General features: G+C 38.0%; 16 non-coding genes across 16 annotated transcripts; 10 read left to right on the forward strand and 6 right to left on the reverse strand.

Moving 5' to 3' along the window:
- Positions 1-283: 283 nt before the first annotated feature.
- Positions 284-365, forward strand: TRNAS-GCU (transfer RNA serine (anticodon GCU)). The gene has a single exon. It is a non-coding gene; the product is annotated as a tRNA-Ser (tRNA).
- Positions 366-1,425: 1,060 nt separating this feature from the next.
- Positions 1,426-1,499, reverse strand: TRNAT-AGU (transfer RNA threonine (anticodon AGU)). The gene has a single exon. It is a non-coding gene; the product is annotated as a tRNA-Thr (tRNA).
- A 556-nt stretch (positions 1,500-2,055) lies between these two features.
- TRNAS-GCU (transfer RNA serine (anticodon GCU)) lies at positions 2,056-2,137 on the forward strand. The gene has a single exon. It is a non-coding gene; the product is annotated as a tRNA-Ser (tRNA).
- Positions 2,138-3,827: 1,690 nt separating this feature from the next.
- On the forward strand, positions 3,828-3,909 carry TRNAS-GCU (transfer RNA serine (anticodon GCU)). The gene has a single exon. It is a non-coding gene; the product is annotated as a tRNA-Ser (tRNA).
- A 1,060-nt stretch (positions 3,910-4,969) lies between these two features.
- TRNAT-AGU (transfer RNA threonine (anticodon AGU)) lies at positions 4,970-5,043 on the reverse strand. Its single transcript has one exon. It is a non-coding gene; the product is annotated as a tRNA-Thr (tRNA).
- A 556-nt stretch (positions 5,044-5,599) lies between these two features.
- Positions 5,600-5,681, forward strand: TRNAS-GCU (transfer RNA serine (anticodon GCU)). The gene has a single exon. It is a non-coding gene; the product is annotated as a tRNA-Ser (tRNA).
- Positions 5,682-7,371: 1,690 nt separating this feature from the next.
- TRNAS-GCU (transfer RNA serine (anticodon GCU)) lies at positions 7,372-7,453 on the forward strand. Its single transcript has one exon. It is a non-coding gene; the product is annotated as a tRNA-Ser (tRNA).
- Positions 7,454-8,513: 1,060 nt separating this feature from the next.
- On the reverse strand, positions 8,514-8,587 carry TRNAT-AGU (transfer RNA threonine (anticodon AGU)). The gene has a single exon. It is a non-coding gene; the product is annotated as a tRNA-Thr (tRNA).
- A 556-nt stretch (positions 8,588-9,143) lies between these two features.
- TRNAR-CCU (transfer RNA arginine (anticodon CCU)) lies at positions 9,144-9,225 on the forward strand. Its single transcript has one exon. It is a non-coding gene; the product is annotated as a tRNA-Arg (tRNA).
- A 1,060-nt stretch (positions 9,226-10,285) lies between these two features.
- On the reverse strand, positions 10,286-10,359 carry TRNAT-AGU (transfer RNA threonine (anticodon AGU)). Its single transcript has one exon. It is a non-coding gene; the product is annotated as a tRNA-Thr (tRNA).
- A 556-nt stretch (positions 10,360-10,915) lies between these two features.
- On the forward strand, positions 10,916-10,997 carry TRNAS-GCU (transfer RNA serine (anticodon GCU)). Its single transcript has one exon. It is a non-coding gene; the product is annotated as a tRNA-Ser (tRNA).
- A 1,690-nt stretch (positions 10,998-12,687) lies between these two features.
- Positions 12,688-12,769, forward strand: TRNAS-GCU (transfer RNA serine (anticodon GCU)). The gene has a single exon. It is a non-coding gene; the product is annotated as a tRNA-Ser (tRNA).
- Positions 12,770-16,231: 3,462 nt separating this feature from the next.
- Positions 16,232-16,313, forward strand: TRNAS-GCU (transfer RNA serine (anticodon GCU)). Its single transcript has one exon. It is a non-coding gene; the product is annotated as a tRNA-Ser (tRNA).
- Positions 16,314-17,373: 1,060 nt separating this feature from the next.
- TRNAT-AGU (transfer RNA threonine (anticodon AGU)) lies at positions 17,374-17,447 on the reverse strand. The gene has a single exon. It is a non-coding gene; the product is annotated as a tRNA-Thr (tRNA).
- Positions 17,448-21,547: 4,100 nt separating this feature from the next.
- Positions 21,548-21,629, forward strand: TRNAS-GCU (transfer RNA serine (anticodon GCU)). Its single transcript has one exon. It is a non-coding gene; the product is annotated as a tRNA-Ser (tRNA).
- A 1,060-nt stretch (positions 21,630-22,689) lies between these two features.
- TRNAT-AGU (transfer RNA threonine (anticodon AGU)) lies at positions 22,690-22,763 on the reverse strand. The gene has a single exon. It is a non-coding gene; the product is annotated as a tRNA-Thr (tRNA).
- Between the last annotated feature and the right edge of the window lie 107 nt (positions 22,764-22,870).

A 22,870-nucleotide genomic window follows, 5' to 3' on the forward strand; every position in this document is an offset into this window, starting at 1 on the left:
TTGGGACTTGTTTTGCTTCCAAGTTATGACACAGAATAGACAGATTGAAGAAATGCCATGGCAAAACCAAAAGGAGGAAAAATTATGACTAATTGATATTAAAAACCTCAGCACTGGTTCATTTCTGATAGAGTTTTCCCCAAGCTAACTTCAAACAACAGGCACTGTAGTTGACGAGATAAGGCAACTCTGACAAAAGCCAACATACAATCTTCAGTGAAAAAACACTGACTGGTAAAAACCCTCTCAACATCTTCCCACCTAAACGCACGGGAACTATGTAGACGAGGTGGCCGAGTGGTTAAGGTGATGGACTGCTAATCCATTGTGCTCTGCATGCATGGGTTCGAATCCCATCCTCGTCGGATTAATCTGCTTCTTCTTTCATGTTGAATGGTTTGGTTTTCATTTTTAACCCAAGCGGTGTACACTTCAAGCATGAAAGTTTACAATACTCCTGTGCTGCTATCAAACTTTGCAGAGTCAGATCTGTAAATCCACTCGTTTTAATTTGTAAAGCTTGATGCCATCCTATATTCTGTAAAGAAAATTATATCCTCTAATTCCTTTTAAAGTGTTTCAACAGCAGAGAATTTTTTTTCTCAATTGCACTATATTAGGGCTGTGGGAAATTAATATTTGATGACAAACAAGAGTAAAAGTCCTCTTTTTGGGGTAAAAACCCACAAAATGAGATGAAGAATAGAAAGTACTGCTGACATTCAAAATCAAGATTTTCCTTTTACTAAATAGGCTCTTTGACCAACTAAGCCAAAGGACAAACAGGTGCGAAACATTAAAAACGCCTGCTTAGAGAGTTAAACAGCCCTAAACTGAGATAAAGAAGGAAAAGGACTGCTGGCATTCAAATTCAAGATTTTCCATTTACTAAATAGGCTCTTTGACCAACTAAGACAAAGGACAAACAGGTGTGATACATTAGAAAGCCTGCTTAGAGAGTTAAACAGCCCTAAACTGAGATAAAGAAGGAAGAGGACTGCTGGCATTCAAATTCAAGATTTTCTGTTTACTAAACAGGCTCTTTGACCAACTAAGACAAAGGACAAACAGGTGTGATACATTAGAAAGCCTGCTTAGAGAGTTAAGAAGCCCCAAACTGACATAAAGAAAGAATAGCACTGCTGGCATTCAAATTCAAGATTTTCTGTTTGCTAAACAGGCTCTTTGACCAACTAAGCCAAAGGACATAAAGGTGAGATACATTGGATAAACGGATTAGAGATGCATAGAAAGGAGGCATTTCAAAACTAAATCAACTGGTTTTACATTGTCATGCTTGAAGCCATCTTTCTTCCTTTATATCTCTTAGGTAGAAGAGATTTTTAATCTCACAATTGCACTATCAGTCGCAAGTGAAACACCTATTTTTAAGATAGGAAGCTTCTTTGTGAGGATATGAAAACAAGGCACTGCTGAGATTCGAACTCAGGATCTCCTGTTTACTAGACAGGCGCTTTAACCAACTAAGCCACAGTACCAGAAGATGGCATGCACTTGAAATCAAAGGAAGATTGAAGCACCAATCGAACATTCAACTGGTTAGCGCAGCAAAATAATATTGAGCTTGAGTTCCATTCCACGTAGAGCAGAAACATGGAATAAGATTTCAATCTCAGTCATAACACTTAAGAAGCCAAGTAAATTTTGAAGAGCATTCATTTAAAAGACTGACAAATTTACAGAAGCTGTATCGAGGACAAAGGCTTTGAAGTTTTGCAATTGAATGAGCCATCTTTTAGCACAGCTGAAATTTGGGACTTGTTTTGCTTCCAAGTTATGACACAGAATAGACAGATTGAAGAAATGCCATGGCAAAACCAAAAGGAGGAAAAATTATGACTAATTGATATTAAAAACCTCAGCACTGGTTCATTTCTGATAGAGTTTTCCCCAAGCTAACTTCAAACAACAGGCACTGTAGTTGACGAGATAAGGCAACTCTGACAAAAGCCAACATCCAATCTTCAGTGAAAAAACACTGACTGGTAAAAACCCTCTCAACATCTTCCCACCTAAACGCACGGGCACTATGTAGACGAGGTGGCCGAGTGGTTAAGGTGATGGACTGCTAATCCATTGTGCTCTGCATGCATGGGTTCGAATCCCATCCTCGTCGGATTAATCTGCTTCTTCTTTCATGTTGAATGGTTTGGTTTTCATTTTTAACCCAAGCGGTGGACACTTCAAGCATGAAAGTTTACAATACTCCTGTGCTGCTATCAAACTTTGCAGAGTCAGATCTGTAAATCCACTCGTTTTAATTTGTAAAGCTTGATGCCATCCTATATTCTGTAAAGAAAATTATATCCTCTAATTCCTTTTAAAGTGTTTCAACAGCAGAGAATTTTTTTTCTCAATTGCACTATATTAGGGCTGTGGGAAATTAATATTTGATGACAAACAAGAGTAAAAGTCCTCTTTTTGGGGTAAAAACCCACAAAATGAGATGAAGAATAGAAAGTACTGCTGACATTCAAAATCAAGATTTTCCTTTTACTAAATAGGCTCTTTGACCAACTAAGCCAAAGGACAAACAGGTGCGAAACATTAAAAACGCCTGCTTAGAGAGTTAAACAGCCCTAAACTGAGATAAAGAAGGAAAAGGACTGCTGGCATTCAAATTCAAGATTTTCCATTTACTAAATAGGCTCTTTGACCAACTAAGACAAAGGACAAACAGGTGTGATACATTAGAAAGCCTGCTTAGAGAGTTAAACAGCCCTAAACTGAGATAAAGAAGGAAGAGGACTGCTGGCATTCAAATTCAAGATTTTCTGTTTACTAAACAGGCTCTTTGACCAACTAAGACAAAGGACAAACAGGTGTGATACATTAGAAAGCCTGCTTAGAGAGTTAAGAAGCCCCAAACTGACATAAAGAAAGAACAGCACTGCTGGCATTCAAATTCAAGATTTTCTGTTTGCTAAACAGGCTCTTTGACCAACTAAGCCAAAGGACATAAAGGTGAGATACATTGGATAAACGGATTAGAGATGCATAGAAAGGAGGCATTTCAAAACTAAATCAACTGGTTTTACATTGTCATGCTTGAAACCATCTTTCTTCCTTTATATCGCTTAGATAGAAGAGATTTTTAATCTCACAATTGCACTATCAGTCTCAAGTGAAACACCTATTTTTAAGATAGGAAGCTTCTTTGTGCGGAGATGAAAACAAGGCACTGCTGTGATTCAAACTCAGGATCTCCTGTTTATTAGACAGGCGCTTTAACCAACTAAGCCACAGCACCAGAAGATGGCATGCATTCGAAATCCAAGGAAGATTGAAGCACCAATCGAACATTCAACTGGTTAGCGCAGCAAAACGATATTGAGCTTGAGTTCCATTCCACGTAGAGCAGAAACATGGAATAAGATTTCAATCTCAGTCATAACACTTAAGAAGCCAAGTAAATTTTGAAGAGCATTCATTTAAAAAACTGACAAATTTACAGAAGCTGTATCGAGGACAAAGGCTTTGAAGTTTTGCAATTGAATGAGCCATCTTTTAGCACAGCTGAAATTTGGGACTTGTTTTGCTTCCAAGTTATGACACAGAATAGACAGATTGAAGAAATGCCATGGCAAAACCAAAAGGAGGAAAAATTATGACTAATTGATATTAAAAACCTCAGCACTGGTTCATTTCTGATAGAGTTTTCCCCAAGCTAACTTCAAACAACAGGCACTGTAGTTGACGAGATAAGGCAACTCTGACAAAAGCCAACATACAATCTTCAGTGAAAAAACACTGACTGGTAAAAACCCTCTCAACATCTTCCCACCTAAACGCACGGGAACTATGTAGACGAGGTGGCCGAGTGGTTAAGGTGATGGACTGCTAATCCATTGTGCTCTGCATGCATGGGTTCGAATCCCATCCTCGTCGGATTAATCTGCTTCTTCTTTCATGTTGAATGGTTTGGTTTTCATTTTTAACCCAAGCGGTGTACACTTCAAGCATGAAAGTTTACAATACTCCTGTGCTGCTATCAAACTTTGCAGAGTCAGATCTGTAAATCCACTCGTTTTAATTTGTAAAGCTTGATGCCATCCTATATTCTGTAAAGAAAATTATATCCTCTAATTCCTTTTAAAGTGTTTCAACAGCAGAGAATTTTTTTTCTCAATTGCACTATATTAGGGCTGTGGGAAATTAATATTTGATGACAAACAAGAGTAAAAGTCCTCTTTTTGGGGTAAAAACCCACAAAATGAGATGAAGAATAGAAAGTACTGCTGACATTCAAAATCAAGATTTTCCTTTTACTAAATAGGCTCTTTGACCAACTAAGCCAAAGGACAAACAGGTGCGAAACATTAAAAACGCCTGCTTAGAGAGTTAAACAGCCCTAAACTGAGATAAAGAAGGAAAAGGACTGCTGGCATTCAAATTCAAGATTTTCCATTTACTAAATAGGCTCTTTGACCAACTAAGACAAAGGACAAACAGGTGTGATACATTAGAAAGCCTGCTTAGAGAGTTAAACAGCCCTAAACTGAGATAAAGAAGGAAGAGGACTGCTGGCATTCAAATTCAAGATTTTCTGTTTACTAAACAGGCTCTTTGACCAACTAAGACAAAGGACAAACAGGTGTGATACATTAGAAAGCCTGCTTAGAGAGTTAAGAAGCCCCAAACTGACATAAAGAAAGAATAGCACTGCTGGCATTCAAATTCAAGATTTTCTGTTTGCTAAACAGGCTCTTTGACCAACTAAGCCAAAGGACATAAAGGTGAGATACATTGGATAAACGGATTAGAGATGCATAGAAAGGAGGCATTTCAAAACTAAATCAACTGGTTTTACATTGTCATGCTTGAAGCCATCTTTCTTCCTTTATATCTCTTAGGTAGAAGAGATTTTTAATCTCACAATTGCACTATCAGTCGCAAGTGAAACACCTATTTTTAAGATAGGAAGCTTCTTTGTGAGGATATGAAAACAAGGCACTGCTGAGATTCGAACTCAGGATCTCCTGTTTACTAGACAGGCGCTTTAACCAACTAAGCCACAGTACCAGAAGATGGCATGCACTTGAAATCAAAGGAAGATTGAAGCACCAATCGAACATTCAACTGGTTAGCGCAGCAAAATAATATTGAGCTTGAGTTCCATTCCACGTAGAGCAGAAACATGGAATAAGATTTCAATCTCAGTCATAACACTTAAGAAGCCAAGTAAATTTTGAAGAGCATTCATTTAAAAGACTGACAAATTTACAGAAGCTGTATCGAGGACAAAGGCTTTGAAGTTTTGCAATTGAATGAGCCATCTTTTAGCACAGCTGAAATTTGGGACTTGTTTTGCTTCCAAGTTATGACACAGAATAGACAGATTGAAGAAATGCCATGGCAAAACCAAAAGGAGGAAAAATTATGACTAATTGATATTAAAAACCTCAGCACTGGTTCATTTCTGATAGAGTTTTCCCCAAGCTAACTTCAAACAACAGGCACTGTAGTTGACGAGATAAGGCAACTCTGACAAAAGCCAACATCCAATCTTCAGTGAAAAAACACTGACTGGTAAAAACCCTCTCAACATCTTCCCACCTAAACGCACGGGCACTATGTAGACGAGGTGGCCGAGTGGTTAAGGTGATGGACTGCTAATCCATTGTGCTCTGCATGCATGGGTTCGAATCCCATCCTCGTCGGATTAATCTGCTTCTTCTTTCATGTTGAATGGTTTGGTTTTCATTTTTAACCCAAGCGGTGGACACTTCAAGCATGAAAGTTTACAATACTCCTGTGCTGCTATCAAACTTTGCAGAGTCAGATCTGTAAATCCACTCGTTTTAATTTGTAAAGCTTGATGCCATCCTATATTCTGTAAAGAAAATGATATCCTCTAATTCCTTTTAAAGTGTTTCAACAGCAGAGAATTTTTTTTCTCAATTGCACTATATTAGGGCTGTGGGAAATTAATATTTGATGACAAACAAGAGTAAAAGTCCTCTTTTTGGGGTAAAAACCCACAAAATGAGATGAAGAATAGAAAGTACTGCTGACATTCAAAATCAAGATTTTCCTTTTACTAAATAGGCTCTTTGACCAACTAAGCCAAAGGACAAACAGGTGCGAAACATTAAAAACGCCTGCTTAGAGAGTTAAACAGCCCTAAACTGAGATAAAGAAGGAAAAGGACTGCTGGCATTCAAATTCAAGATTTTCCATTTACTAAATAGGCTCTTTGACCAACTAAGACAAAGGACAAACAGGTGTGATACATTAGAAAGCCTGCTTAGAGAGTTAAACAGCCCTAAACTGAGATAAAGAAGGAAGAGGACTGCTGGCATTCAAATTCAAGATTTTCTGTTTACTAAACAGGCTCTTTGACCAACTAAGACAAAGGACAAACAGGTGTGATACATTAGAAAGCCTGCTTAGAGAGTTAAGAAGCCCCAAACTGACATAAAGAAAGAACAGCACTGCTGGCATTCAAATTCAAGATTTTCTGTTTGCTAAACAGGCTCTTTGACCAACTAAGCCAAAGGACATAAAGGTGAGATACATTGGATAAACGGATTAGAGATGCATAGAAAGGAGGCATTTCAAAACTAAATCAACTGGTTTTACATTGTCATGCTTGAAACCATCTTTCTTCCTTTATATCGCTTAGATAGAAGAGATTTTTAATCTCACAATTGCACTATCAGTCTCAAGTGAAACACCTATTTTTAAGATAGGAAGCTTCTTTGTGCGGAGATGAAAACAAGGCACTGCTGTGATTCAAACTCAGGATCTCCTGTTTATTAGACAGGCGCTTTAACCAACTAAGCCACAGCACCAGAAGATGGCATGCATTCGAAATCCAAGGAAGATTGAAGCACCAATCGAACATTCAACTGGTTAGCGCAGCAAAACGATATTGAGCTTGAGTTCCATTCCACGTAGAGCAGAAACATGGAATAAGATTTCAATCTCAGTCATAACACTTAAGAAGCCAAGTAAATTTTGAAGAGCATTCATTTAAAAAACTGACAAATTTACAGAAGCTGTATCGAGGACAAAGGCTTTGAAGTTTTGCAATTGAATGAGCCATCTTTTAGCACAGCTGAAATTTGGGACTTGTTTTGCTTCCAAGTTATGACACAGAATAGACAGATTGAAGAAATGCCATGGCAAAACCAAAAGGAGGAAAAATTATGACTAATTGATATTAAAAACCTCAGCACTGGTTCATTTCTGATAGAGTTTTCCCCAAGCTAACTTCAAACAACAGGCACTGTAGTTGACGAGATAAGGCAACTCTGACAAAAGCCAACATACAATCTTCAGTGAAAAAACACTGACTGGTAAAAACCCTCTCAACATCTTCCCACCTAAACGCACGGGAACTATGTAGACGAGGTGGCCGAGTGGTTAAGGTGATGGACTGCTAATCCATTGTGCTCTGCATGCATGGGTTCGAATCCCATCCTCGTCGGATTAATCTGCTTCTTCTTTCATGTTGAATGGTTTGGTTTTCATTTTTAACCCAAGCGGTGTACACTTCAAGCATGAAAGTTTACAATACTCCTGTGCTGCTATCAAACTTTGCAGAGTCAGATCTGTAAATCCACTCGTTTTAATTTGTAAAGCTTGATGCCATCCTATATTCTGTAAAGAAAATTATATCCTCTAATTCCTTTTAAAGTGTTTCAACAGCAGAGAATTTTTTTTCTCAATTGCACTATATTAGGGCTGTGGGAAATTAATATTTGATGACAAACAAGAGTAAAAGTCCTCTTTTTGGGGTAAAAACCCACAAAATGAGATGAAGAATAGAAAGTACTGCTGACATTCAAAATCAAGATTTTCCTTTTACTAAATAGGCTCTTTGACCAACTAAGCCAAAGGACAAACAGGTGCGAAACATTAAAAACGCCTGCTTAGAGAGTTAAACAGCCCTAAACTGAGATAAAGAAGGAAAAGGACTGCTGGCATTCAAATTCAAGATTTTCCATTTACTAAATAGGCTCTTTGACCAACTAAGACAAAGGACAAACAGGTGTGATACATTAGAAAGCCTGCTTAGAGAGTTAAACAGCCCTAAACTGAGATAAAGAAGGAAGAGGACTGCTGGCATTCAAATTCAAGATTTTCTGTTTACTAAACAGGCTCTTTGACCAACTAAGACAAAGGACAAACAGGTGTGATACATTAGAAAGCCTGCTTAGAGAGTTAAGAAGCCCCAAACTGACATAAAGAAAGAATAGCACTGCTGGCATTCAAATTCAAGATTTTCTGTTTGCTAAACAGGCTCTTTGACCAACTAAGCCAAAGGACATAAAGGTGAGATACATTGGATAAACGGATTAGAGATGCATAGAAAGGAGGCATTTCAAAACTAAATCAACTGGTTTTACATTGTCATGCTTGAAGCCATCTTTCTTCCTTTATATCTCTTAGGTAGAAGAGATTTTTAATCTCACAATTGCACTATCAGTCGCAAGTGAAACACCTATTTTTAAGATAGGAAGCTTCTTTGTGAGGATATGAAAACAAGGCACTGCTGAGATTCGAACTCAGGATCTCCTGTTTACTAGACAGGCGCTTTAACCAACTAAGCCACAGTACCAGAAGATGGCATGCACTTGAAATCAAAGGAAGATTGAAGCACCAATCGAACATTCAACTGGTTAGCGCAGCAAAATAATATTGAGCTTGAGTTCCATTCCACGTAGAGCAGAAACATGGAATAAGATTTCAATCTCAGTCATAACACTTAAGAAGCCAAGTAAATTTTGAAGAGCATTCATTTAAAAGACTGACAAATTTACAGAAGCTGTATCGAGGACAAAGGCTTTGAAGTTTTGCAATTGAATGAGCCATCTTTTAGCACAGCTGAAATTTGGGACTTGTTTTGCTTCCAAGTTATGACACAGAATAGACAGATTGAAGAAATGCCATGGCAAAACCAAAAGGAGGAAAAATTATGACTAATTGATATTAAAAACCTCAGCACTGGTTCATTTCTGATAGAGTTTTCCCCAAGCTAACTTCAAACAACAGGCACTGTAGTTGACGAGATAAGGCAACTCTGACAAAAGCCAACATCCAATCTTCAGTGAAAAAACACTGACTGGTAAAAACCCTCTCAACATCTTCCCACCTAAACGCACGGGCACTATGTAGACGAGGTGGCCGAGTGGTTAAGGTGATAGACTCCTAATCCATTGTGCTCTGCATGCATGGGTTCGAATCCCATCCTCGTCGGATTAATCTGCTTCTTCTTTCATGTTGAATGGTTTGGTTTTCATTTTTAACCCAAGCGGTGGACACTTCAAGCATGAAAGTTTACAATACTCCTGTGCTGCTATCAAACTTTGCAGAGTCAGATCTGTAAATCCACTCGTTTTAATTTGTAAAGCTTGATGCCATCCTATATTCTGTAAAGAAAATTATATCCTCTAATTCCTTTTAAAGTGTTTCAACAGCAGATAATTTTTTTTCTCAATTGCACTATATTAGGGCTGTGGGAAATTAATATTTGATGACAAACAAGAGTAAAAGTCCTCTTTTTGGGGTAAAAACCCACAAAATGAGATGAAGAATAGAAAGTACTGCTGACATTCAAAATCAAGATTTTCCTTTTACTAAATAGGCTCTTTGACCAACTAAGCCAAAGGACAAACAGGTGCGAAACATTAAAAACGCCTGCTTAGAGAGTTAAACAGCCCTAAACTGAGATAAAGAAGGAAAAGGACTGCTGGCATTCAAATTCAAGATTTTCCATTTACTAAATAGGCTCTTTGACCAACTAAGACAAAGGACAAACAGGTGTGATACATTAGAAAGCCTGCTTAGAGAGTTAAACAGCCCTAAACTGAGATAAAGAAGGAAGAGGACTGCTGGCATTCAAATTCAAGATTTTCTGTTTACTAAACAGGCTCTTTGACCAACTAAGACAAAGGACAAACAGGTGTGATACATTAGAAAGCCTGCTTAGAGAGTTAAGAAGCCCCAAACTGACATAAAGAAAGAACAGCACTGCTGGCATTCAAATTCAAGATTTTCTGTTTGCTAAACAGGCTCTTTGACCAACTAAGCCAAAGGACATAAAGGTGAGATACATTGGATAAACGGATTAGAGATGCATAGAAAGGAGGCATTTCAAAACTAAATCAACTGGTTTTACATTGTCATGCTTGAAACCATCTTTCTTCCTTTATATCGCTTAGATAGAAGAGATTTTTAATCTCACAATTGCACTATGAGTCGCAAGTGAAACACCTATTTTTAAGATAGGAAGCTTCTTTGTGAGGATATGAAAACAAGGCACTGCTGAGATTCGAACTCAGGATCTCCTGTTTACTAGACAGGCGCTTTAACCAACTAAGCCACAGCACCAGAAGATGGAATGCATTTGAAATCCAAGGAAGATTGAAGCACCAATCGAACATTCAACTGGTTAGCGCAGCAAAACAATATTGAGCTTGAGTTCCATTCCACGTAGAGCAGAAACATGGAATAAGATTTCAATCTCAGTCATAACACTTAAGAAGCCAAGTAAATTTTGAAGAGCATTCATTTAAAAAACTGACAAATTTACAGAAGCTGTATCGAGGACAAAGGCTTTGAAGTTTTGCAATTGAATGAGCCATCTTTTAGCACAGCTGAAATTTGGGACTTGTTTTGCTTCCAAGTTATGACACAGAATAGACAGATTGAAGAAATGCCATGGCAAAACCAAAAGGAGGAAAAATTATGACTAATTGATATTAAAAACCTCAGCACTGGTTCATTTCTGATAGAGTTTTCCCCAAGCTAACTTCAAACAACAGGCACTGTAGTTGACGAGATAAGGCAACTCTGACAAAAGCCAACATACAATCTTCAGTGAAAAAACACTGACTGGTAAAAACCCTCTCAACATCTTCCCACCTAAACGCACGGGCACTATGTAGACGAGGTGGCCGAGTGGTTAAGGTGATGGACTGCTAATCCATTGTGCTCTGCATGCATGGGTTCGAATCCCATCCTCGTCGGATTAATCTGCTTCTTCTTTCATGTTGAATGGTTTGGTTTTCATTTTTAACCCAAGCGGTGGACACTTCAAGCATGAAAGTTTACAATACTCCTGTGCTGCTATCAAACTTTGCAGAGTCAGATCTGTAAATCCACTCGTTTTAATTTGTAAAGCTTGATGCCATCCTATATTCTGTAAAGAAAATTATATCCTCTAATTCCTTTTAAAGTGTTTCAACAGCAGAGAATTTTTTTTCTCAATTGCACTATATTAGGGCTGTGGGAAATTAATATTTGATGACAAACAAGAGTAAAAGTCCTCTTTTTGGGGTAAAAACCCACAAAATGAGATGAAGAATAGAAAGTACTGCTGACATTCAAAATCAAGATTTTCCTTTTACTAAATAGGCTCTTTGACCAACTAAGCCAAAGGACAAACAGGTGCGAAACATTAAAAACGCCTGCTTAGAGAGTTAAACAGCCCTAAACTGAGATAAAGAAGGAAAAGGACTGCTGGCATTCAAATTCAAGATTTTCCATTTACTAAATAGGCTCTTTGACCAACTAAGACAAAGGACAAACAGGTGTGATACATTAGAAAGCCTGCTTAGAGAGTTAAACAGCCCTAAACTGAGATAAAGAAGGAAGAGGACTGCTGGCATTCAAATTCAAGATTTTCTGTTTACTAAACAGGCTCTTTGACCAACTAAGACAAAGGACAAACAGGTGTGATACATTAGAAAGCCTGCTTAGAGAGTTAAGAAGCCCCAAACTGACATAAAGAAAGAACAGCACTGCTGGCATTCAAATTCAAGATTTTCTGTTTGCTAAACAGGCTCTTTGACCAACTAAGCCAAAGGACATAAAGGTGAGATACATTGGATAAACGGATTAGAGATGCATAGAAAGGAGGCATTTCAAAACTAAATCAACTGGTTTTACATTGTCATGCTTGAAACCATCTTTCTTCCTTTATATCGCTTAGATAGAAGAGATTTTTAATCTCACAATTGCACTATCAGTCTCAAGTGAAACACCTATTTTTAAGATAGGAAGCTTCTTTGTGCGGAGATGAAAACAAGGCACTGCTGTGATTCAAACTCAGGATCTCCTGTTTATTAGACAGGCGCTTTAACCAACTAAGCCACAGCACCAGAAGATGGCATGCATTCGAAATCCAAGGAAGATTGAAGCACCAATCGAACATTCAACTGGTTAGCGCAGCAAAACGATATTGAGCTTGAGTTCCATTCCACGTAGAGCAGAAACATGGAATAAGATTTCAATCTCAGTCATAACACTTAAGAAGCCAAGTAAATTTTGAAGAGCATTCATTTAAAAAACTGACAAATTTACAGAAGCTGTATCGAGGACAAAGGCTTTGAAGTTTTGCAATTGAATGAGCCATCTTTTAGCACAGCTGAAATTTGGGACTTGTTTTGCTTCCAAGTTATGACACAGAATAGACAGATTGAAGAAATGCCATGGCAAAACCAAAAGGAGGAAAAATTATGACTAATTGATATTAAAAACCTCAGCACTGGTTCATTTCTGATAGAGTTTTCCCCAAGCTAACTTCAAACAACAGGCACTGTAGTTGACGAGATAAGGCAACTCTGACAAAAGCCAACATCCAATCTTCAGTGAAAAAACACTGACTGGTAAAAACCCTCTCAACATCTTCCCACCTAAACGCACGGGCACTATGTAGACGAGGTGGCCGAGTGGTTAAGGTGATGGACTGCTAATCCATTGTGCTCTGCATGCATGGGTTCGAATCCCATCCTCGTCGGATTAATCTGCTTCTTCTTTCATGTTGAATGGTTTGGTTTTCATTTTTAACCCAAGCGGTGGACACTTCAAGCATGAAAGTTTACAATACTCCTGTGCTGCTATCAAACTTTGCAGAGTCAGATCTGTAAATCCACTCGTTTTAATTTGTAAAGCTTGATGCCATCCTATATTCTGTAAAGAAAATTATATCCTCTAATTCCTTTTAAAGTGTTTCAACAGCAGAGAATTTTTTTTCTCAATTGCACTATATTAGGGCTGTGGGAAATTAATATTTGATGACAAACAAGAGTAAAAGTCCTCTTTTTGGGGTAAAAACCCACAAAATGAGATGAAGAATAGAAAGTACTGCTGACATTCAAAATCAAGATTTTCCTTTTACTAAATAGGCTCTTTGACCAACTAAGCCAAAGGACAAACAGGTGCGAAACATTAAAAACGCCTGCTTAGAGAGTTAAACAGCCCTAAACTGAGATAAAGAAGGAAAAGGACTGCTGGCATTCAAATTCAAGATTTTCCATTTACTAAATAGGCTCTTTGACCAACTAAGACAAAGGACAAACAGGTGTGATACATTAGAAAGCCTGCTTAGAGAGTTAAACAGCCCTAAACTGAGATAAAGAAGGAAGAGGACTGCTGGCATTCAAATTCAAGATTTTCTGTTTACTAAACAGGCTCTTTGACCAACTAAGACAAAGGACAAACAGGTGTGATACATTAGAAAGCCTGCTTAGAGAGTTAAGAAGCCCCAAACTGACATAAAGAAAGAACAGCACTGCTGGCATTCAAATTCAAGATTTTCTGTTTGCTAAACAGGCTCTTTGACCAACTAAGCCAAAGGACATAAAGGTGAGATACATTGGATAAACGGATTAGAGATGCATAGAAAGGAGGCATTTCAAAACTAAATCAACTGGTTTTACATTGTCATGCTTGAAACCATCTTTCTTCCTTTATATCGCTTAGATAGAAGAGATTTTTAATCTCACAATTGCACTATCAGTCTCAAGTGAAACACCTATTTTTAAGATAGGAAGCTTCTTTGTGCGGAGATGAAAACAAGGCACTGCTGTGATTCAAACTCAGGATCTCCTGTTTATTAGACAGGCGCTTTAACCAACTAAGCCACAGCACCAGAAGATGGCATGCATTCGAAATCCAAGGAAGATTGAAGCACCAATCGAACATTCAACTGGTTAGCGCAGCAAAACGATATTGAGCTTGAGTTCCATTCCACGTAGAGCAGAAACATGGAATAAGATTTCAATCTCAGTCATAACACTTAAGAAGCCAAGTAAATTTTGAAGAGCATTCATTTAAAAAACTGACAAATTTACAGAAGCTGTATCGAGGACAAAGGCTTTGAAGTTTTGCAATTGAATGAGCCATCTTTTAGCACAGCTGAAATTTGGGACTTGTTTTGCTTCCAAGTTATGACACAGAATAGACAGATTGAAGAAATGCCATGGCAAAACCAAAAGGAGGAAAAATTATGACTAATTGATATTAAAAACCTCAGCACTGGTTCATTTCTGATAGAGTTTTCCCCAAGCTAACTTCAAACAACAGGCACTGTAGTTGACGAGATAAGGCAACTCTGACAAAAGCCAACATCCAATCTTCAGTGAAAAAACACTGACTGGTAAAAACCCTCTCAACATCTTCCCACCTAAACGCACGGGCACTATGTAGACGAGGTGGCCGAGTGGTTAATGTGATGGACTGCTAATCCATTGTCCTCTGCATGCATGGGTTCGAATCCCATCCTCGTCGGATTAATCTGCTTCTTCTTTCATGTTGAATGGTTTGGTTTTCATTTTTAACCCAAGCGGTGGACACTTCAAGCATGAAAGTTTACAATACTCCTGTGCTGCTATCAAACTTTGCAGAGTCAGATCTGTAAATCCACTCGTTTTAATTTGTAAAGCTTGATGCCATCCTATATTCTGTAAAGAAAATTATATCCTCTAATTCCTTTTAAAGTGTTTCAACAGCAGAGAATTTTTTTTCTCAATTGCACTATATTAGGGCTGTGGGAAATTAATATTTGATGACAAACAAGAGTAAAAGTCCTCTTTTTGGGGTAAAAACCCACAAAATGAGATGAAGAATAGAAAGTACTGCTGACATTCAAAATCAAGATTTTCCTTTTACTAAATAGGCTCTTTGACCAACTAAGCCAAAGGACAAACAGGTGCGAAACATTAAAAACGCCTGCTTAGAGAGTTAAACAGCCCTAAACTGAGATAAAGAAGGAAAAGGACTGCTGGCATTCAAATTCAAGATTTTCCATTTACTAAATAGGCTCTTTGACCAACTAAGACAAAGGACAAACAGGTGTGATACATTAGAAAGCCTGCTTAGAGAGTTAAACAGCCCTAAACTGAGATAAAGAAGGAAGAGGACTGCTGGCATTCAAATTCAAGATTTTCTGTTTACTAAACAGGCTCTTTGACCAACTAAGACAAAGGACAAACAGGTGTGATACATTAGAAAGCCTGCTTAGAGAGTTAAGAAGCCCCAAACTGACATAAAGAAAGAACAGCACTGCTGGCATTCAAATTCAAGATTTTCTGTTTGCTAAACAGGCTCTTTGACCAACTAAGCCAAAGGACATAAAGGTGAGATACATTGGATAAACGGATTAGAGATGCATAGAAAGGAGGCATTTCAAAACTAAATCAACTGGTTTTACATTGTCATGCTTGAAACCATCTTTCTTCCTTTATATCGCTTAGATAGAAGAGATTTTTAATCTCACAATTGCACTATCAGTCTCAAGTGAAACACCTATTTTTAAGATAGGAAGCTTCTTTGTGCGGAGATGAAAACAAGGCACTGCTGTGATTCAAACTCAGGATCTCCTGTTTATTAGACAGGCGCTTTAACCAACTAAGCCACAGCACCAGAAGATGGCATGCATTCGAAATCCAAGGAAGATTGAAGCACCAATCGAACATTCAACTGGTTAGCGCAGCAAAATAATATTGAGCTTGAGTTCCATTCCACGTAGAGCAGAAACATGGAATAAGATTTCAATCTCAGTCATAACACTTAAGAAGCCAAGTAAATTTTGAAGAGCATTCATTTAAAAAACTGACAAATTTACAGAAGCTGTATCGAGGACAAAGGCTTTGAAGTTTTGCAATTGAATGAGCCATCTTTTAGCACAGCTGAAATTTGGGACTTGTTTTGCTTCCAAGTTATGACACAGAATAGACAGATTGAAGAAATGCCATGGCAAAACCAAAAGGAGGAAAAATTATGACTAATTGATATTAAAAACCTCAGCACTGGTTCATTTCTGATAGAGTTTTCCCCAAGCTAACTTCAAACAACAGGCACTGTAGTTGACGAGATAAGGCAACTCTGACAAAAGCCAACATACAATCTTCAGTGAAAAAACACTGACTGGTAAAAACCCTCTCAACATCTTCCCACCTAAACGCACGGGAACTATGTAGACGAGGTGGCCGAGTGGTTAAGGTGATGGACTGCTAATCCATTGTGCTCTGCATGCATGGGTTCGAATCCCATCCTCGTCGGATTAATCTGCTTCTTCTTTCATGTTGAATGGTTTGGTTTTCATTTTTAACCCAAGCGGTGTACACTTCAAGCATGAAAGTTTACAATACTCCTGTGCTGCTATCAAACTTTGCAGAGTCAGATCTGTAAATCCACTCGTTTTAATTTGTAAAGCTTGATGCCATCCTATATTCTGTAAAGAAAATTATATCCTCTAATTCCTTTTAAAGTGTTTCAACAGCAGAGAATTTTTTTTCTCAATTGCACTATATTAGGGCTGTGGGAAATTAATATTTGATGACAAACAAGAGTAAAAGTCCTCTTTTTGGGGTAAAAACCCACAAAATGAGATGAAGAATAGAAAGTACTGCTGACATTCAAAATCAAGATTTTCCTTTTACTAAATAGGCTCTTTGACCAACTAAGCCAAAGGACAAACAGGTGCGAAACATTAAAAACGCCTGCTTAGAGAGTTAAACAGCCCTAAACTGAGATAAAGAAGGAAAAGGACTGCTGGCATTCAAATTCAAGATTTTCCATTTACTAAATAGGCTCTTTGACCAACTAAGACAAAGGACAAACAGGTGTGATACATTAGAAAGCCTGCTTAGAGAGTTAAACAGCCCTAAACTGAGATAAAGAAGGAAGAGGACTGCTGGCATTCAAATTCAAGATTTTCTGTTTACTAAACAGGCTCTTTGACCAACTAAGACAAAGGACAAACAGGTGTGATACATTAGAAAGCCTGCTTAGAGAGTTAAGAAGCCCCAAACTGACATAAAGAAAGAACAGCACTGCTGGCATTCAAATTCAAGATTTTCTGTTTGCTAAACAGGCTCTTTGACCAACTAAGCCAAAGGACATAAAGGTGAGATACATTGGATAAACGGATTAGAGATGCATAGAAAGGAGGCATTTCAAAACTAAATCAACTGGTTTTACATTGTCATGCTTGAAGCCATCTTTCTTCCTTTATATCTCTTAGATAGAAGAGATTTTTAATCTCACAATTGCACTATCAGTGGCAAGTGAAACACCTATTTTTAAGATAGGAAGCTTCTTTGTGAGGAGATGAAAACAAGGCACTGCTGAGATTCGAACTCAGGATCTCCTGTTTACTAGACAGGCGCTTTAACCAACTAAGCCACAGCACCAGAAGATGGCATGCACTTGAAATCAAAGGAAGATTGAAGCACCAATCGAACATTCAACTGGTTAGCGCAGCAAAATAATATTGAGCTTGAGTTCCATTCCACGTAGAGCAGAAACATGGAATAACATTTCAATCTCAGTCATAACACTTAAGAAGCCAAGTAAATTTTGAAGAGGATTCATTTAAAAGACTGACAAATTTACAGAAGCTGTATCGAGGACAAAGGCTTTGAAGTTTTGCAATTGAATGAGCCATCTTTTAGCACAGCTGAAATTTGGGACTTGTTTTGCTTCCAGGTTATGACACAGAATAGACAGATTGAAGAAATGCCATGGCAAAACCAAAAGGAGGAAAAATTATGACTAATTGATATTAAAAACCTCAGCACTGGTTCATTTCTGATAGAGTTTTCCTCAAGCTAACTTCAAACAACAGGCACTGTAGTTGACGAGATAAGGCAACTCTGACAAAAGCCAACATACAATCTTCAGTGAAAAAACACTGACTGGTAAAAACCCTCTCAACATCTTCCCACCTAAACGCACAGGTGCTATGGAGAAGAAGTGGCCGAGTGGTTAAGGCGATGGAACGCTAATCCTTTGTGCTCTGCATGCATGGGTTCGAATCCCATCCTCGTCGGATTAATCTGCTTCTTCTTTCATGTTGAATGGTTTGGTTTTCATTTTTAACCCAAGCGGTGGACACTTCAAGCATGAAAGTTTACAATACTCCTGTGCTGCTATCAAACTTTGCAGAGTCAGATCTGTAAATCCACTCGTTTTAATTTGTAAAGCTTGATGCCATCCTATATTCTGTAAAGAAAATTATATCCTCTAATTCCTTTTAAAGTGTTTCAACAGCAGAGAATTTTTTTTCTCAATTGCACTATATTAGGGCTGTGGGAAATTAATATTTGATGACAAACAAGAGTAAAAGTCCTCTTTTTGGGGTAAAAACCCACAAAATGAGATGAAGAATAGAAAGTACTGCTGACATTCAAAATCAAGATTTTCCTTTTACTAAATAGGCTCTTTGACCAACTAAGCCAAAGGACAAACAGGTGCGAAACATTAAAAACGCCTGCTTAGAGAGTTAAACAGCCCTAAACTGAGATAAAGAAGGAAAAGGACTGCTGGCATTCAAATTCAAGATTTTCCATTTACTAAATAGGCTCTTTGACCAACTAAGACAAAGGACAAACAGGTGTGATACATTAGAAAGCCTGCTTAGAGAGTTAAACAGCCCTAAACTGAGATAAAGAAGGAAGAGGACTGCTGGCATTCAAATTCAAGATTTTCTGTTTACTAAACAGGCTCTTTGACCAACTAAGACAAAGGACAAACAGGTGTGATACATTAGAAAGCCTGCTTAGAGAGTTAAGAAGCCCCAAACTGACATAAAGAAAGAACAGCACTGCTGGCATTCAAATTCAAGATTTTCTGTTTGCTAAACAGGCTCTTTGACCAACTAAGCCAAAGGACATAAAGGTGAGATACATTGGATAAACGGATTAGAGATGCATAGAAAGGAGGCATTTCAAAACTAAATCAACTGGTTTTACATTGTCATGCTTGAAACCATCTTTCTTCCTTTATATCGCTTAGATAGAAGAGATTTTTAATCTCACAATTGCACTATCAGTCTCAAGTGAAACACCTATTTTTAAGATAGGAAGCTTCTTTGTGCGGAGATGAAAACAAGGCACTGCTGTGATTCAAACTCAGGATCTCCTGTTTATTAGACAGGCGCTTTAACCAACTAAGCCACAGCACCAGAAGATGGCATGCATTCGAAATCCAAGGAAGATTGAAGCACCAATCGAACATTCAACTGGTTAGCGCAGCAAAACGATATTGAGCTTGAGTTCCATTCCACGTAGAGCAGAAACATGGAATAAGATTTCAATCTCAGTCATAACACTTAAGAAGCCAAGTAAATTTTGAAGAGCATTCATTTAAAAAACTGACAAATTTACAGAAGCTGTATCGAGGACAAAGGCTTTGAAGTTTTGCAATTGAATGAGCCATCTTTTAGCACAGCTGAAATTTGGGACTTGTTTTGCTTCCAAGTTATGACACAGAATAGACAGATTGAAGAAATGCCATGGCAAAACCAAAAGGAGGAAAAATTATGACTAATTGATATTAAAAACCTCAGCACTGGTTCATTTCTGATAGAGTTTTCCCCAAGCTAACTTCAAACAACAGGCACTGTAGTTGACGAGATAAGGCAACTCTGACAAAAGCCAACATCCAATCTTCAGTGAAAAAACACTGACTGGTAAAAACCCTCTCAACATCTTCCCACCTAAACGCACGGGCACTATGTAGACGAGGTGGCCGAGTGGTTAATGTGATGGACTGCTAATCCATTGTCCTCTGCATGCATGGGTTCGAATCCCATCCTCGTCGGATTAATCTGCTTCTTCTTTCATGTTGAATGGTTTGGTTTTCATTTTTAACCCAAGCGGTGGACACTTCAAGCATGAAAGTTTACAATACTCCTGTGCTGCTATCAAACTTTGCAGAGTCAGATCTGTAAATCCACTCGTTTTAATTTGTAAAGCTTGATGCCATCCTATATTCTGTAAAGAAAATTATATCCTCTAATTCCTTTTAAAGTGTTTCAACAGCAGAGAATTTTTTTTCTCAATTGCACTATATTAGGGCTGTGGGAAATTAATATTTGATGACAAACAAGAGTAAAAGTCCTCTTTTTGGGGTAAAAACCCACAAAATGAGATGAAGAATAGAAAGTACTGCTGACATTCAAAATCAAGATTTTCCTTTTACTAAATAGGCTCTTTGACCAACTAAGCCAAAGGACAAACAGGTGCGAAACATTAAAAACGCCTGCTTAGAGAGTTAAACAGCCCTAAACTGAGATAAAGAAGGAAAAGGACTGCTGGCATTCAAATTCAAGATTTTCCATTTACTAAATAGGCTCTTTGACCAACTAAGACAAAGGACAAACAGGTGTGATACATTAGAAAGCCTGCTTAGAGAGTTAAACAGCCCTAAACTGAGATAAAGAAGGAAGAGGACTGCTGGCATTCAAATTCAAGATTTTCTGTTTACTAAACAGGCTCTTTGACCAACTAAGACAAAGGACAAACAGGTGTGATACATTAGAAAGCCTGCTTAGAGAGTTAAGAAGCCCCAAACTGACATAAAGAAAGAACAGCACTGCTGGCATTCAAATTCAAGATTTTCTGTTTGCTAAACAGGCTCTTTGACCAACTAAGCCAAAGGACATAAAGGTGAGATACATTGGATAAACGGATTAGAGATGCATAGAAAGGAGGCATTTCAAAACTAAATCAACTGGTTTTACATTGTCATGCTTGAAACCATCTTTCTTCCTTTATATCGCTTAGATAGAAGAGATTTTTAATCTCACAATTGCACTATCAGTCTCAAGTGAAACACCTATTTTTAAGATAGGAAGCTTCTTTGTGCGGAGATGAAAACAAGGCACTGCTGTGATTCAAACTCAGGATCTCCTGTTTATTAGACAGGCGCTTTAACCAACTAAGCCACAGCACCAGAAGATGGCATGCATTCGAAATCCAAGGAAGATTGAAGCACCAATCGAACATTCAACTGGTTAGCGCAGCAAAATAATATTGAGCTTGAGTTCCATTCCACGTAGAGCAGAAACATGGAATAAGATTTCAATCTCAGTCATAACACTTAAGAAGCCAAGTAAATTTTGAAGAGCATTCATTTAAAAAACTGACAAATTTACAGAAGCTGTATCGAGGACAAAGGCTTTGAAGTTTTGCAATTGAATGAGCCATCTTTTAGCACAGCTGAAATTTGGGACTTGTTTTGCTTCCAAGTTATGACACAGAATAGACAGATTGAAGAAATGCCATGGCAAAACCAAAAGGAGGAAAAATTATGACTAATTGATATTAAAAACCTCAGCACTGGTTCATTTCTGATAGAGTTTTCCCCAAGCTAACTTCAAACAACAGGCACTGTAGTTGACGAGATAAGGCAACTCTGACAAAAGCCAACATACAATCTTCAGTGAAAAAACACTGACTGGTAAAAACCCTCTCAACATCTTCCCACCTAAACGCACGGGAACTATGTAGACGAGGTGGCCGAGTGGTTAAGGTGATGGACTGCTAATCCATTGTGCTCTGCATGCATGGGTTCGAATCCCATCCTCGTCGGATTAATCTGCTTCTTCTTTCATGTTGAATGGTTTGGTTTTCATTTTTAACCCAAGCGGTGTACACTTCAAGCATGAAAGTTTACAATACTCCTGTGCTGCTATCAAACTTTGCAGAGTCAGATCTGTAAATCCACTCGTTTTAATTTGTAAAGCTTGATGCCATCCTATATTCTGTAAAGAAAATTATATCCTCTAATTCCTTTTAAAGTGTTTCAACAGCAGAGAATTTTTTTTCTCAATTGCACTATATTAGGGCTGTGGGAAATTAATATTTGATGACAAACAAGAGTAAAAGTCCTCTTTTTGGGGTAAAAACCCACAAAATGAGATGAAGAATAGAAAGTACTGCTGACATTCAAAATCAAGATTTTCCTTTTACTAAATAGGCTCTTTGACCAACTAAGCCAAAGGACAAACAGGTGCGAAACATTAAAAACGCCTGCTTAGAGAGTTAAACAGCCCTAAACTGAGATAAAGAAGGAAAAGGACTGCTGGCATTCAAATTCAAGATTTTCCATTTACTAAATAGGCTCTTTGACCAACTAAGACAAAGGACAAACAGGTGTGATACATTAGAAAGCCTGCTTAGAGAGTTAAACAGCCCTAAACTGAGATAAAGAAGGAAGAGGACTGCTGGCATTCAAATTCAAGATTTTCTGTTTACTAAACAGGCTCTTTGACCAACTAAGACAAAGGACAAACAGGTGTGATACATTAGAAAGCCTGCTTAGAGAGTTAAGAAGCCCCAAACTGACATAAAGAAAGAACAGCACTGCTGGCATTCAAATTCAAGATTTTCTGTTTGCTAAACAGGCTCTTTGACCAACTAAGCCAAAGGACATAAAGGTGAGATACATTGGATAAACGGATTAGAGATGCATAGAAAGGAGGCATTTCAAAACTAAATCAACTGGTTTTACATTGTCATGCTTGAAGCCATCTTTCTTCCTTTATATCTCTTAGATAGAAGAGATTTTTAATCTCACAATTGCACTATCAGTGGCAAGTGAAACACCTATTTTTAAGATAGGAAGCTTCTTTGTGAGGAGATGAAAACAAGGCACTGCTGAGATTCGAACTCAGGATCTCCTGTTTACTAGACAGGCGCTTTAACCAACTAAGCCACAGCACCAGAAGATGGCATGCACTTGAAATCAAAGGAAGATTGAAGCACCAATCGAACATTCAACTGGTTAGCGCAGCAAAATAATATTGAGCTTGAGTTCCATTCCACGTAGA

The sequence above is a fragment of the Dendrobates tinctorius genome, unplaced genomic scaffold (assembly GCF_039654945.1).
Source record: "Dendrobates tinctorius isolate UK_male_01 unplaced genomic scaffold, ASM3965494v1 ptg000204l, whole genome shotgun sequence".
NCBI classification, from domain to species: Eukaryota; Metazoa; Chordata; class Amphibia; order Anura; family Dendrobatidae; genus Dendrobates; species Dendrobates tinctorius.